We start from the raw sequence: 10,390 nt of genomic DNA, 5'->3' as shown, positions 1-10,390 counted from the left end.
GTACCACTTTGCCGAGCTTTATGAATCCACTCTTGCAGATTATGTTGCTACTGGGCAGTCTGTTGATGTTGCATGTACGCTGCAAACTGCTGCATCATCTGCTGCATGGTTGCCTCTTGTGGTGTAGACATAGGCTTGCACTATTTTCCGACCCCGGCTCGGGTTTCACCAGGTGTCAGGGGATATGTGTTCGAAACTTGAGCTAGTCAGTGGAAAAATTGAGAGCCAAGAATTGTCGCACCGCACAATACAGTATTTGTTGGTTACTTGGTAATGCTACCGACGCACAAAAATTGCTCGAAAACTAGTAACATCGACAAAATTGATGCACAATTACGAAGCAGTGCCGTTAACGACACCATTAATTAATGCAAATGATGGTTTAGGATTTTTAAGCTCCCCTTACAGATTACCTCGGGCCATTAATGGCTCTGTGATTCATCAAAAAGATTAACTAATCTAAGCTGTCACTGATGAACAAAATCCTTACATGCCGATCTCCCTAAATCGATTTTTCTTCAGCTTCATGTCTTCAAAAACCGTCGCCGACTCCCTTCTTTGTTTCTTATTGAGCTCGGCTCCCTTCTTGCCTATGAGCTCCCTTGTATTTGTTATGCACTTGCCCTCCTTGCTTGTCTCTTCCTCCAAGAGCCTTGCTTGCTCAAGCACGAGAGACACACACACACACACACACACACACACACACACACACACACACACACAGATTTCCCCTTGCCTTGCCGCCCTCTTTCTCTAGTATATGGCTTTGACTCCTTCTTCTTGCCCCTTCTCTAGCACGGATAGAGGTAGGCTCCTTGTGGAAGCTGAGAGAGAGAGAGAGAGAGAGAGATTCTTCTCGAAGCTCGAGAAAGAAAGAGAGAGAGAAAGATTCTTCTCAAAGCTTGAGAGAGAGAAAGCGAGATCCTCCTCCAAGCTCCTCTTCCGAGCTCACAACACCTCCCACCCTCTTCTCTCCTTTTCCTCCTTTGCTCGTATGCCCCACAATTTGTTCCTCGCATGCAATGGAATCCTATTTATAATCCCCTCCCTCCCTTAGCAACGACGACGCCCTCGTTGCTAGGGAGGCGTAAAAACCACCTCTGCTCACGTGGCATCTCGATCCTCGTAGTGCACCATTCCACACGCGAGTGATACCGAAAAGGATCACACTACCCTGCTCATCGTTTCTTGCTTTTGCTTCGAAGTGATCCCAGCGTCGTGGAGCCGCTGCGAGAGCTTTTCTCCCTGCATAGCTCGTTCTCGTTGCTGTTGAATGCCATGCTTGCTTTTATTTTTTCCCTCCACACACAAACCCCTTTTTTATTACAAGTGGGCAGCCAACTTAATTTGCTTTTGGGCGGGCGGCAGCCCTTTTGTTGCCTTTAGGTGGCCATTCGATTTTTCTTGGGTCGGTGGCCCTTAAAGGGCACCCCATTTGGCATACATACCGAATAAAGCATTGCCAAGCAGTATATCTTCCTTCATTGGGCAGGCTTTGGCGTACATGCCGGCCAAGGCAATGCAATAGGCATCAAATTTGGCACACATATCGATTAAAGTATCGCCAAGCACCACATTCTCTCCAGCAGGCCATAATTGTGTTAGCATTTTCCCGCAATCATTGCATTCCAAGAGATGACATTCCGATCACGAAGCTCTTCAAGAAGTACACCACAATTGGGGGTACATGTAAACTATCGCAGTGCTACTGCTGGAAGTATACCCTGCTAGCAATGCACTGCAAGAGATAACATTTTGGACAGATTCTTCGTGAGCACTTACTCTTTTGCATTTCAAAACCCTGGCTGCAACTCAAAATTCCCAAATGGCACACTGACTGAGCCGACCGGACTGGTACAGAACCGGCCCCTGGTAAATATTTAACACAGCTAATAACTTGGCAACCGTAACTCCGATCACCACTGATCTGAAAAGACCAACGTGCTCCACAAAGTGAGCACTTCAAGCCCATGCATTCATTTCATTTCTGTCACCTCAACTGCAGTTGCCCAATCCGGTACGCATCTGCAATCGACTTAAACTTCAAACCGCCATAACTTCTTCATCGTAGCTCCAATTGACGAGCTGTAAAGACAGGCTGATAGATCACTTCAAGCACTGCAGTCTTAGATCATAATGTCCCATTTGTGCTCACGTCAATCATATTCCTTTTTAACATCATTAAGGTATGTGTTGGCCCATTTAGCCGCATTTGACATACATTCAGCACATTAGGAGAAAGTTGAACTCACTTTTGGACCCTGTAAGAAGTGCCACGTCAGCTTAGAGAGAGAAAATGAAAATGTTAACTTGTGCATTTTATGTGATACTTTTCTGCGCAACAAAAAGCCAAAATGACATTCTTTGGTAGGTAGCCGTCGTCTTTATCATTCTTATCCTTCGTTCTCTTGTCAGGAATCCAACCAGCCGTAGGACTAATGATTTGAAATGCCAACTTACAAGCGTTCCCTCCAGAAACATAAGCCACACGAACTCTATCAAATCTAAACTTGAGAATATGGCTTTCCCTCCCAAAACCTGAGACATTTCTCCGTCTTCTTCTCTATCAACTCTAGGAATGGAGAACGCATTTTTTCCTGATGAAAACACTAATTTGAACTTACAATCCTCGGCCCCTTCATCTTTAACACTTACCCAAAGAAAGAACACACATCATCTTCATGTTGATGTATTGCAAGAGTACGCACCGTTGCACAAACGTAAGAGGGAGTCTTTCTTATCTCAACGGGACAAAGAACTTAGAAGGACAAACAAGGAACATCATTTGGATTTGTGGACCGATGGGTCTATTTATCCAAAGGATCCTACGACAAATGCGCCACCTCCCTTTGCTAATATCTCTAACCTCTTACATTTCACAGGCGATGGCAAGGATGGGCTATTGGGATATACCGAACATTTGGAAATGAGAGGATTGAATGCGAAAAGGCAAAGAAACTTCCTGGCAATGAAGAACATGCAGTTGAAGAAACTTAATGAAGCATGCTCTCAAAAGATTTCATCAAACAAAGAGACAATCCAAGGCCTTGAGAAGAAGATCACAAGTTTGCGAGAGAAAGACACCGTGCTTGGTAGTCAGAAAAGAAAACGAGATCTGTGCAACCTTGAGAACATGAAGGTTGGTAGTGGTGGCCTGAAAAAACGAATACGAGCTTTAAGGTGACTCGAAGTTTGTTTCTTCAATGTGCTTCATTAAGAAGTGGATACACTTACTTTCCTATACATGATCATAACGCATTGTGCTTTTCTGGCATGTCTTTACTACATCCAAACTCGAACGGTGCAGGCTTCAATGATGGAGTGCATTACAGCCGTCTAGTTCCAAAAGAAGTAGTTGAAGAGATGATAACTCAGAAAACATTTCGTAAGTTGAAAGGGAGGCTACTTAACTCCTTCATGAACAAGAATCAGCTGGAACCAATGGAAGTGCAAGCAATACTTGATGAGAGTGGCATCTCGCAGATGGGATACAGGGCACTCTTCAAATCATTAGCTAAAAAATCTCAAAATAAACTACAGAGAGGATCATTGCTGCCAAAGCCATCACATGTAAAGGCTGCTCACTGGCACGTAAAGGATGAGGTGTTTGAGAAACTTGGGTCACCATTCCATATTGAAGCAACGTTCTTAGGCAAGGGCGGCAGAGAGGTACAGTTTAACGAGCAGAACAACCTCTTCGTTGATCTTGAAGCATTGCAAAGGTATGCAGTTCACTTCTTTGACATCAGTCTAGACGAGTGCGGTGGGGTTCTCAAGTTTGTTTTGAAGCTCGACGAGTGCGAGGTCCTGAAGAACAAGAAATTGGAGAGAGTCACCAGGACCCTCATGAACAGAGCTCTGGATCCATCAATAACGAAAGAGGATCCACAATACTTCAGCGTGCAATCAGAAAACAACATTCTATCTCTAGGATCATTTCAAGTATACTTCGTTCAATATCTGATAACAAAACTATTGATTATTTGGTTGTTGATGTTGTGTTTTCATTTTTCACTGCAGGTTGATAAGGAAAATTTTGAAATCCTCGATTGGGTTTTTAGCCAATAGCCTATTAGAGTTACACCAATGGACTTATAAACGAGTAATTCATAGAGCAAGGCAGAAGGAACTTCTTAAGAGTTCAAAAATTACACGGTCTTTACAACACATCCGCAAAGAGAAGAAACAGATGGCTTGGGGAGCTTCAAATGCGGCGGAGCGCCATGCGAGGTGGCACCGGTCATGAGTCAGGAGCGGGAGAAGATGGACCCGAGCCCGTCGTTTTTATCCTCTTCGATGCACCTCCTTCCTCCTCACTTTGTACCTCTTCAATGTGCAAGCTCTGTAGACGAGCTCGTTCCTCTGTTGATGGCAGCATCCCCATGGGCATCATGCGTCTTCTTTCCCTCAGAAACAGCCGCTTATTGTATGGATCGAAGCTTTCCGGGTCTTCAACCCCTGCAGCCAGAGCCTGAGCTATGTAGGACATGAAATAGGGGGCTCTGAGTGCCTGGCACCCATACCCAATGCCAAATACACGTAGAGCAAATTGTTTTTTAATCAGAATTACTCTTTCTGCGTTTAGTGGGAGGGGGTGCCCACCACACAATCTTGTAATAGCTTTCATTGCAAACAGTGGGAACTTTGCATTGTCATTGGAGTATTCCTTGTGGTATATTATGATCTACATAATAATTGCAATGAATTTATGGGCCGTAAGTGAGATGAGTACAATTGTAAGGTTTCCAACTTCCGAAACCTTAAAGATTGTACTAAGTTTGCAAAACTTAATGGAAAACACTATTGTAGGACTCCAAACACTATTAATTTTGGTATTATTGGAATCATAAGCAGAGCTTTACTATGTTTAGGAATTTTCAGAATCTGATTCCGATAAAAACGGGAATAGTTACGGGTCCTGGAAAATTACCATAGAAATTTAATTAAGAAAAAAATTGGATGGTTTCATTATTAATCATTAGCAAAGACTTCTTTACACTAAGGTTCTAGAGTTAGATAGGAAATTCCAAATTTCATCATTAAAAATCTGCAAAAATCCACCAGGCAAATTCTGGAAGGTATGGGGCGAGTGTGGAAGCTGGGGAAACTTGCCGGGAGCAGTGATGGCTGAAAATGGCACAAATTTCAAGCTGGGGGGCTGCATGGACTAGGGGAAAGCTGCCAAAATCTGCCAGATGCCCAGAAAAAGTTATAAATAGGACTTTTTTCTTCATATTTTGTTAGACTCGGAGCCTTGATAATTTCTCTCTCATCTAGGGAGCAACACTACGCAGAAATCATTAGAGTTTAATCTCTAATTGATTAACCCTAACGGTAATTAACCTAATCCTTCTTGATTAGTAAGGTTAGATTAAGATAAATTGTTAATAAATCAAAGATTAGGCCTATGTATGCTCCTTAAATCTCCTTAAATTAATTAATCTCTGTTGATTATCATAATTAAGCTTAGTAATACTAAGCTAATTATTTATCTTGTCATATTAGGGCGGAATTTAGCCAATTTAACCATGAATTAATGGTAAAAATATTAATTAGGATTAGATTAAGTTGAATTATTTATCAGAGATACATTAGACAGTTATTAATCTAGGATAATTTTCTGAGAAGTTTTCCAAATAATTAGGCCTAATTACTCTGTTTTTTGAACAATTTTAGTAGGGGAAATTAGTAAATGGAATTCAAATGCTTCCATATAATTATCAGTGGTTAATTAGGTGTTCAAGAACCCGTGATAATTAGGAGATATTCAGAAAGTTAATTTAACTAATTATTTTAGCTAAAATACCCTGTTTTTTGAGCAATTTTAATAGGGAAAATTAGTAAATGGAATTCAAATACTTCCATATAATTATCAGTGGTTAATTAGGTATTCAAAAACCCGTGATAATTAGGAGAAGTTCAGGAAATTAAATTAGATAATTACTTTAGCTAAAATACCCTGTTTTTTGAGCAAATTAAATAGGGGAAATTAGTAAATGGAATTCAAATGCTGTCATATAATTATCAAGGATTAATTAAATATTCAAAAACTTGTGATAATTAGGAGAAGTTCAGAAAGGTAATTTATCTAATTACTTTAACTAAAATACTCTATTTTTTGAGAAATTTTAATAGGGGAAATTAGTAAATGGAATTCAAATACTTCCATATAATTATCAGTGGATAATTAGGTGTTCAAAAATCCATGATAATTAGGAAAAGTTCAAGAAATTAAATTAGCTAATTACTTTAGGTAAAATAACCTATTTTTTGAGCAATTTAAATAGGGGAAATTAGTAAATGAAATTCAAATGCTGTCATATAATTATCAGGGGTCAATTAAGTATTCAAAAACCTGTGATAATTAGGATAAGTTCAAAAAGATAATTTAGCTAATTACTTTAGCTAAAATACCCTAGTTTTTTAGCAATTTAAATAGAGGAAATTAGTAAATGGAATTCAAATGCTGTCATATAATTATCAGGGATTAATTAAGTATTCAAAAACCTGTGATAATTAGAAGAAGTTCAAAAAGTTAATTTAGATAATTAATTTAGCTAAAATACTGTGGTTTTTGAGCAATTTTAATAGGGGAAATTAGTAAATGGAATTCAAATGCTTCCATATAATTATCAGTGGTTAATTAAGTGTTCAAAAACCCAGGATAATTAGGAGAAGTTCAGAAAATTAATCTAGATAATTACTTTAGCTAAAATACTGTATTTTGTGAGCAATTTAAATAAGGGAAATTAGTAAATGAAATTCAAATGCAATGATATAATTATTAGTGGTTTATTAGATGTTTAAAAAATCCTGATAATTAGGAGAAGGTCAGAAAATTAATCTAGCCAATTAATTTAGCTAAAATACCATATGTTTTGAGAAATTTAAATAGGGGAAATTAGTAAATAGATTTAAATTGAATTGATATGTTTATCAAAGGTTTATTAGACCTCAAGAAACCCGTGGTAATTAGGCTACCATTAGAAAATTAGTTTAACTATATATCCCAGTAAAATTACTCTAATTGTTGGGAAAAATAAAAAGGGAAATATAGTAAAGTAAATAGAAACCCTTTGATATCAATACCAGAGAAGGAATATACCTTGGGAAATCTATGATAATTATCCTAACCTTAGATAAATAGTTTAGGTACGTATTTTGGTCAAAAGTAACCAATTTTTGTATATAATGGATAAGAAAAATTAAGAAATAAAATTATATAAGTGCCAAAGAATTAACCGAGGTCCAAAATCCTTTTTTTGGGTAAACAAGGAAAAATAAATGTTATTCAATTAATCCTCTGATGGATTAAGTCTTTTTATAAAGTTGCCGAAATGGCTCCCAAGAGAACTAGGGGGAACCCTTTGACTGAAGATGAAGATATTAGTAACAAACGCAACAAAGCAACTAACGACCATGAACAGATGGACGACAAGTCCCAGGTGGATTTCAATTATGCCATTAATAGCTTTTAGTGTCATTTTAAGTTAAGCATTGCATACGTAAGGTTAGGAAAGAAAAAAACTGGCCGTAAACGGAAGGTAACTTCCACGAAACCAGCGAGTAATGATTGTAATTAGGAAAGGACTGATTGGGTTATGACTAGTTGAAATAGGAAAGAAATGTTTGGCCATCCTTAAGACAGCTTGTCTCAAGACACCTCTGATTCCTTGGAAATATTTTACTCCAGGTAATGAGTAATGATGAAGATACCATCATGGAGGAGTCGGTTACCTCGGTACGTGTGGAGTCTTTACCCCGTGCTTATTTATGTTTATGGATAGTACTTTTAAGTTTATCCTAGAGGAACCGCCCGGTTGTATGGGCAACTGGTTTTGGCGTATGGGCGCCCGGACTTTGGGTGAAGACTTTTTCTACCCCGGTTATATAAATAAGGAATGGGTGCCGTTTTTCACCCATGTATAGGTGGTCTTGAGACAAGTTAGTACTGGTCAATGATACTTAGAAATGACAGTACCTTGTCTTAAGTTTAAAGATGTCTGTTTTCTGAAAGAATACTTTCAATATTGTTTTCAAAGGTTGTCTTAAGGAAATGCAGTTTGAAAAGTTAAAAAGGAATCATTATTTTAATTGTGAAAAGAACGTGGTAGTAATTAAACAACAATGGAATCATGTGTGAGTGCGGGGTGGTAAGTGGGGATTGACTAAGGTTGTCAATCATGGACGGTGGACCTGATTAGTCAGGTAACTATCCATTCCCGCGCACTAAACGTTTAGAAACTTCTTCACTTGGACGAGGAATCCACCGGCGGCCGTGCCCTCACACATGCTACAGGGAAAAAAGCGTTGGCTAAGGAAACCTTAATCTAAAGGATGAAGATTTAGGGCCGGATTTTTTTTTTTTTTTGGGTCCCGTTTCCACTGCGAGACAGGAGTAGGTCTCTTCTAGGGCTATAAACCTAAACCATTGTCAATGGTAAGGGTGAATTCCCTGGAATTTTTCTTGTTTAAAGACTTTGACTTTAGTAGGCCTAGAGACTTGTCAATGGTACCATCCCGTTTTTGGTGTCGGCGGACTTGGAGACCTTACAACAATTGTCAAGTACTTGAATTGTTTCTACAAACCTTTTTGTGGTTGAAATGCCCGATGTAGTGAGACAACGCCGCATCCTTGCCTTGGACTCCAGTGACAAGCCCTTGCCGTGAGCCTCCCGCTCTTCTAAGGAAACTATCGTCATACACTAGCACCTGGCAGCAAAAACAAAATGTTCATGATATTTTATCACTCGGCCATCTCTAATACCATCTGAATGCATGACAAAAGTTACCATCTGATTCTCGTCCATTTCCAGCATCAACCTCCCCCACAAGTGAATAGACTGACTATTCATTACATGATCTTCGGGTGCCACGTGTCTACCCATGTTTTCCAAGCCGAGTTGTTTTGTTGTCAATTCAAACTGCTCATTTATTGGCAAATTGGCCTCTCCGGACTTCGCCTCATTGAACGTATCTTTAATCAATTGCGACCCTGAAGTGAACTGTGAGTCACAGAAAACTGTGTCAGCAATAAGATATTGGTCCACTCCATCATCGTCCACAAACCCCATGTCTGCCTCACAAAAATTTGCAATTGCCGCTAGACAGTAGTCCTCCTGTATATTGAGCTCATGCATGATATCTGTGAGCAGAACATAGTGGGTGTCGCCCTCCACAACAAAGCTGGGAGCACAATTCAGAGGCAAAGTCGCTTCCGTACTTGGGCTTTCTTGCTTGCACCCTATTGCTGCATCCGCAAGAGAAACAAGAGTTAAGCCCACATCAAATGTTTCCTTTAGTACCTCTTCCCGCTCTTCTTCTGGGTTGAATTGCACCTCCACATCCTCTACCTCTTCCTCCGGCGCCAATGGACAACTACCGAAAGTTGTTGGCTGCGAAGTCTCTGACTCGCCATCCGTATGCAAGTATAAGTAACAGACAAACCCATGGTAGAATTCCAATAAGCGACATTTTTTTAAGTGCTTCATACACCTGTCTTGTACAAGCAGTGCATTGGAGGGACACTTTTCAAGACAGCGATTCAGTCTCCTTGAAGCACTGTTTTCAAGGTCAAGGTCGGCAGGGTGCACATATCTCATGCCATCAACTGTCATGGAGATGTCACAAGTGACTGCCTCATACTGTTGCAAATGGTTTTGTAGGTACTCAAAGGAGCAATGTATAATCCTCTGTATAGAAAACTCTGCATTGAACATTCCTGATATTTCTGGTGCACGGTGATCAGCACGGGCGTTATATAAGAATGTGAATAGTTTTTCTTCACATGTATCCTCGTTCACGTCTGCCTCCAGGACTATGATCCCCATGACTGAAAGAAAAAGCAAGCCAAAACTATTTGGTGTCATAACAAAGCGAATGTTGGGCCTCGAGTACCACTCAATGTCCCATTTTCCTTGGTTCGGCCCCGTGCGCTAATGTCATAAGAGGTGACGTTAGTTGAGTCAAAACCAAGCGAGTAGGTTCCCCAAGAATATCCGAAGGACCCTCTTCGCTTGGTTCTGTCCCGTGTGCTAATGTCATAAGAGTTGACGTTAGTTGAGCCAGAACCAAGCGAGTAGGGCCCCCAAGAATTTCCGAAGGACTCTATTCGCTTGGTTCTATCCCGTGTGCTAATGTCATAAGAGTTGACGTTAGTTGAGTCATAACCAAGCAAGTAGGGCCCCCAAGAATTTCCGAAGGACTCTATTTGCTTGGTTCTGTACCATGTGCTAACATCATAAGAGTTGACGTTAGTTGAGTCAGAACCAATGGAGTAGGGGCCCCAAGAATCACCGAATGGCCCTATCGACGGGTTATGTCCCGTGCGCTAATGTCGTAAGTGGTGACGTTAGTTGAGTCAATACCAAGCGAGTAGAGCCCCCAAGAA

This window comes from Adiantum capillus-veneris, chromosome 29, assembly GCF_014529385.1.
Source record: "Adiantum capillus-veneris isolate H3 chromosome 29, ASM1452938v2, whole genome shotgun sequence".
NCBI lineage: Eukaryota > Viridiplantae > Streptophyta > Polypodiopsida > Polypodiales > Pteridaceae > Adiantum > Adiantum capillus-veneris.
Note: the sequence above shows the minus strand (reverse complement) of the source record.